This window comes from Myxine glutinosa, chromosome 1 (genome assembly GCF_964187855.1).
Source record: "Myxine glutinosa chromosome 1, kmMyxGlut1.1, whole genome shotgun sequence".
NCBI classification, from domain to species: domain Eukaryota; kingdom Metazoa; phylum Chordata; class Myxini; order Myxiniformes; family Myxinidae; genus Myxine; species Myxine glutinosa.
Genome location: NC_136261.1, coordinates 178,520,867 through 178,525,792, shown reverse-complemented (window position 1 = coordinate 178,525,792; position 4,926 = coordinate 178,520,867). Strand labels below are relative to the sequence as shown.

Here is a 4,926-nt window from a genome sequence, read left to right as displayed (position 1 = left end):
TGACCAATTCGTCAGGTACAGTACATAGGTCAAACGGATTTTGTGCGTTTGATACAAATTCCGTGATCTTGGTAACATCTTGTTCATCCCTTACCATCCTTGTCTTTCCATGCTCAGCGTGGTTTGTGGAAGCTACTTCAGTGTCCCCATCACAGAGTTCTTTAAAAGCCGTCCTCAGGTTGACAAATGGCGATCGTCCTCAGGTTGTTCTTCATAACACCTTCATCACTACAGCTGGTTACATTCGTGTGTGATTTCTCACTGGTGCACCACTGAATAAAGTCGTAGAGTGTATTAGGAACGAATTCTGCACAGTGCTGAATATCTGTTTCCTCGACAGGTGCATACATATTTCCAACATGCTCGATATCAGCCATGTGCTTCCTCAGGATACCAGCTGCAGCATGCAAAGTATGCATTTCACTATCTATGGCTGATGGTACATCAGACGGGATGTCTTCATATTCTGGTTCATCAGTCATGCTCTGCAGAATCGTGGCTTTTCTCAGGGCATCACCTAAGGTCACAGAAGAAGAGCATATGATGTCAGTGTGGCCATCAAATGTTACACAGACTATTTGGTCACCATAATATTTAGTTAATCGCTCCTTCAACTTCCAAGTTTTATACTGTTCTGCATTCGTGGTACCCACTGAAACCAAATATCCAACGTATTCATCTTTCAGATGAACGAGGGGTGTCACTGTCTTAGTTTTGGAGAACACAGTTTGTTCCAGATAACATTTCAGTTCATCAAAAGCTTCATCATGTAATGTGCCCATTGTTTCCTCTCCTGATTTACGAATTGCAGCAGTGATGTTCCGTTCTGAAATATAGTGTGAATAGCATAACCTGTGGTACTTGGCATCATAGGCGAACAAATCTGGAAAGGCAAGCATGCGCATGTGTATTTTATTGTCTTGTCTTTTGTCAGCTGCTGCCAGAACTTTTTCTCTGGTGGACTGTCCAGTTCCTGTAGATACCGGTGTAAGCTTGTTTCTGGAAGTGTTGGATTTTCCACAAATGAAGCAGTTAGTCCTGATGTCAAACCCAGCTGTTTCATTTCTGCTGATTCTTGTGTGTTCTGTTGCCGCAGACGTGCATGGTTGCTGGTCACTCTCACTGGGGTTGGATGTGGAGATATTTCACTTGCTGGTATACTTGGCCCGACACGATTTCTGGAATGATACTTTCAAATCAAGACTCAATATGTCTTGTTGCAAAGGCCAGATACTTTCATAAACGTCATCTTTTCTGATTTGACTTGCTTTGAAGATTGCACTCAAACCATTAAATGTTGGGTTCGTTACAACTTCTTGCTTTTTAGGGTTGAGGGGTTTAAAGCATATGATGCAGTGGTCAGTGTCAATTTTACGACGCTTCACAACAGGTGGTTCCAGATCCATAATTGCAGATCAATTGTCAGCACAAGCATCTGAAATGAAATAATTCAAGATAAGTATATATCAGTAGTTTTAGAAAAAGGCAATCAAGCTCAAAATTGATTTTCTGCAACTGGATTTAAAATCATTCTTGTTTGATTAATGCATATACATGTATTATAAATTAATCAATGTCGGTTACTTTTAGGGGGGGTGACATATGGTTTCGGTAATAACTCTATTAATTCAACTGATTTATCTTTATGAGTTATATTTCTAAAAAGGAGAATGATAGAGGGTTATTTTGATGTAATATGTAGTAATACAACTCAAATACTTATGAAGAAATTAATTGTTTAGTTGATATTTATTGGTAAACCCGAAGCTGATTTATTGTGCAAAATTCCACTATTTTTGCCTGTAGGTCACACAAAAGCCTTTGTTACATCACAAATGGTTTTTACACATATATATGTCATCATTCTGCACATTTTGGTACCAAATTTGTGTTTGTAGCACCAGTATTAACAAATATATGAGCCAATATGAGCCAAAATCTGTGGCGATTAAATCCATTTTTGCAGTCTGCAGTGGTACATATGTAAACGTGATTTTCAAAATGTTGTGCAATGATCTCAGGTTCACAACCATGATTTTCTAACTCCCCAAACATCCCTCTTCAAGAAAAAATAGGTTGTGACTTGTTCTACCGTGGGTAGGGGTTTCTCACATTTTAGGCCCCTTTTTTAATTTGGCCACTAGCCTATATGGACAACACAGCGTCACAACCGTCAACGAGGCCAGGTACAACATGTTCCGACTGGCAAGGAAATCTGAAATCACAATGCCTCCCAACCAAGATGCTCTGAGGGAACACATCAAACGGGCCAACTACCAAGCAGGTATGTGTCTTCCATAACGTTTACAGTTTCATTGTAAGATATAATTTGTAAGACTTGTATGCAACATGTAAACCTGTTATAATTATGTGTAAAGTTAATCAGGTGCAAAAATAATACTATATTTTGGGAGTCAGTAAGGAAATAAATGCCTTGCTCATATCCTTTTGTTAGTGTTTTTAGCCGCGTCGCAGACGCTGGTCATAGAGTGCCCTCTGCTGTTGTTGTTGTTCTTCTTCTTGTTCTTCTTCTTCTTCTTGTTCTTGCAGAGAAGACAAAACCTCAAAGCTCCACCCATTCTGGGAACCATAGCTCCACCCATTCTGGGAGAGGCTTCATATAAACAAATATCCACCATTTTATTAACTCGCATAGCTTTGAGGCCTGTTTTGTAGGCCCGTGGTGTCTTCCTCTCTCACACAGTTTTATTTCAAATCAAATTCGATATATCATTTAATTTTTCGCAGTCGCTAACATAGTTTTAGACTCGGTTGAAAAAAAACGGGAAGAAAATCTGATGAAAGTTGCCCTTTATAGAACGAAATGAATTCTCAAAGGCCTGTAACTTCAAGTCCATTGAGATATATATTTTTTAAATCGTGGCATGGTCAGTCATACACCGCCCGAAATAAGAGACGGGAAAATGCCGAGATATATATATTTTGTTTAAATCGCGGCATGGTCAGTCATACACCGCCCGAAATAACAGACGGGAAAATGCCGAGATATATTAAAAATTCGTCCATTTGATGACAATCGTCACGATGAAATATTTAATTTATACGTCGTCACAATAATGTGGAGAGAGGAGCATAGCTTCGTTCATGTGTCGCCACACATGGGAAATTGCCGAGATATATATATTTTAAATCGCGGCATGGTCAGTCATACACCGCCTGAAATAACAGACGGGAAAATGCCGAGATATATTAAAAATTCGTCACCACACACGGGAAATTGCCGAGATATATTTTCACTTTGCACAAAAATAACATCAAGTAATCGAATCAATAGGAATGTCCTGTGCCTATAACATCGACATTATAGGCACAGCTGCATCTAGGCATTGTGTAACATCGACGCGGCTTTTGTTTTAATTAAAACTTTTTGTACTTGTTTAAACATCAAATCAACGATCAAATACTGTGAAAAAAACCAAAATATGAATATGTGTTTAATTCAGAGATATCTTATATTCCATGATCATAATGCATTTTACTATGTACACAAGGCTGAAAAAGGAATGAAGCAGATCTCATTATGAGGCAGACTCCACAATTTAATGTTACTGTTCAATACCTTCATTGCAGCATAACATAACTTTGGAAGGTAACAACTGAGGCTGAATTTTTTTTTCACCTTTTCAATATTTTCAGGTATTTACAAGAGGAGCCTACAACCAAATGCAGAGATACCCGTTCCTGATGGGCATGGGTGGAAGATGGAAAGCGGTGAGCTAGTCATCAACTGGATGAACCTTCCTCCTGCTCCAGACAGTGTTATGGAGTTAGCTTACTGCACTGGTAACTGCAAGAAAAGTAAATGTGGTGATGCTGATACTTGTACCTGTCTTCAAAACAATGTTCCATGTACAGATCTGTGCAAGTGTGCTATAAATAACTGTTGCAATATCACTGGACACAATGACTTAGACGATGATAGTGAGGATAATGATTCTGATGATGGCAGTGATGGGGAAGTAGAGGAACCTGACACAGAAAATGAATGAGTTTAGTGTGTGGTCCAATTTAGGCTCGGAAATTTAATACCAGGAACATGCAATTGATTCACATAGTGAAAAATTTCCTCACTGCTGTGAAGAATTATTTTGTGCTCATGGTCCAAAAGCATTTCTCATCTTGAAAGATGGCATACTTGTATAAAGTGACATCAATATTAGATCACTGCAATTTAGGAAATAAAATTTCATGCAAACCTTTGTGTCACTCATTTTTTTATATTTTAAAAATCAGAATCAATACATATTTATGTTAATACTATTTTCAACTCAATTACATACACTTTGTGTTGTTATTTGAACTCTAAATGTGTTTTTTTTAAATAACGTGCACTAGATCTATGATGACATTTTGGGCCAGCGGTTCTCGTTTATGTGCAACATTTACGCTTGTGAAAAAAGTATGTTGCTCGTGGTACTATAGCCTTTCATTTACCATCATGTTTGCCCCCACCCCAGAGGTAGGTCACTAAATCAAAAAACTAAAACGATATTGGTCTCTGGGCCCACATTCTAATATGAACAAAAGGTGGGAGCGAAGGGGAAGCCGTAGCCAAAGGTATTCCTGGGGTGAGGTGGAGAGAGGGCAGTGCAGGGCGAGTGAGGAACAGAGTTTTTTTTATAAAGATAGCAACCCCACCTCCAGGACGAGGCTCAGGTCTATCATACCGGAGGAGGGAGTAACCTGGGAGAGATACCAAGGAATCAGAGACATCATGAAGGAGGAAAGTTTCTGTTAAGCAGATCACATCTGGTTTGTCAGAAGTAACCTGTATGGAGAGATCAGTCAAGTTTGAGCGAAGGCCCCGGATGTTTGAGGTCCATACCGTTAATGAAGAGGAAGGGGGAGCATCGGATACAGGACAGGGGGGAGGGGTGGGGTAAGATGTGGAAGAGGAGGAAGAGG

At 39.4% G+C, this 4,926-nt stretch overlaps 1 long non-coding RNA gene across 1 annotated transcript; it reads left to right on the top strand.

Annotated features, from left to right (window-relative positions):
• The first annotated feature begins 1,799 nt into the window (after positions 1 to 1,799).
• On the top strand, positions 1,800 to 4,216 carry LOC137419307 (uncharacterized). The gene is made up of 2 exons (XR_010982823.2): positions 1,800 to 2,284; positions 3,658 to 4,216. It is a non-coding gene; the product is annotated as an uncharacterized LOC137419307 (long non-coding RNA).
• Positions 4,217 to 4,926: the final 710 nt, after the last annotated feature.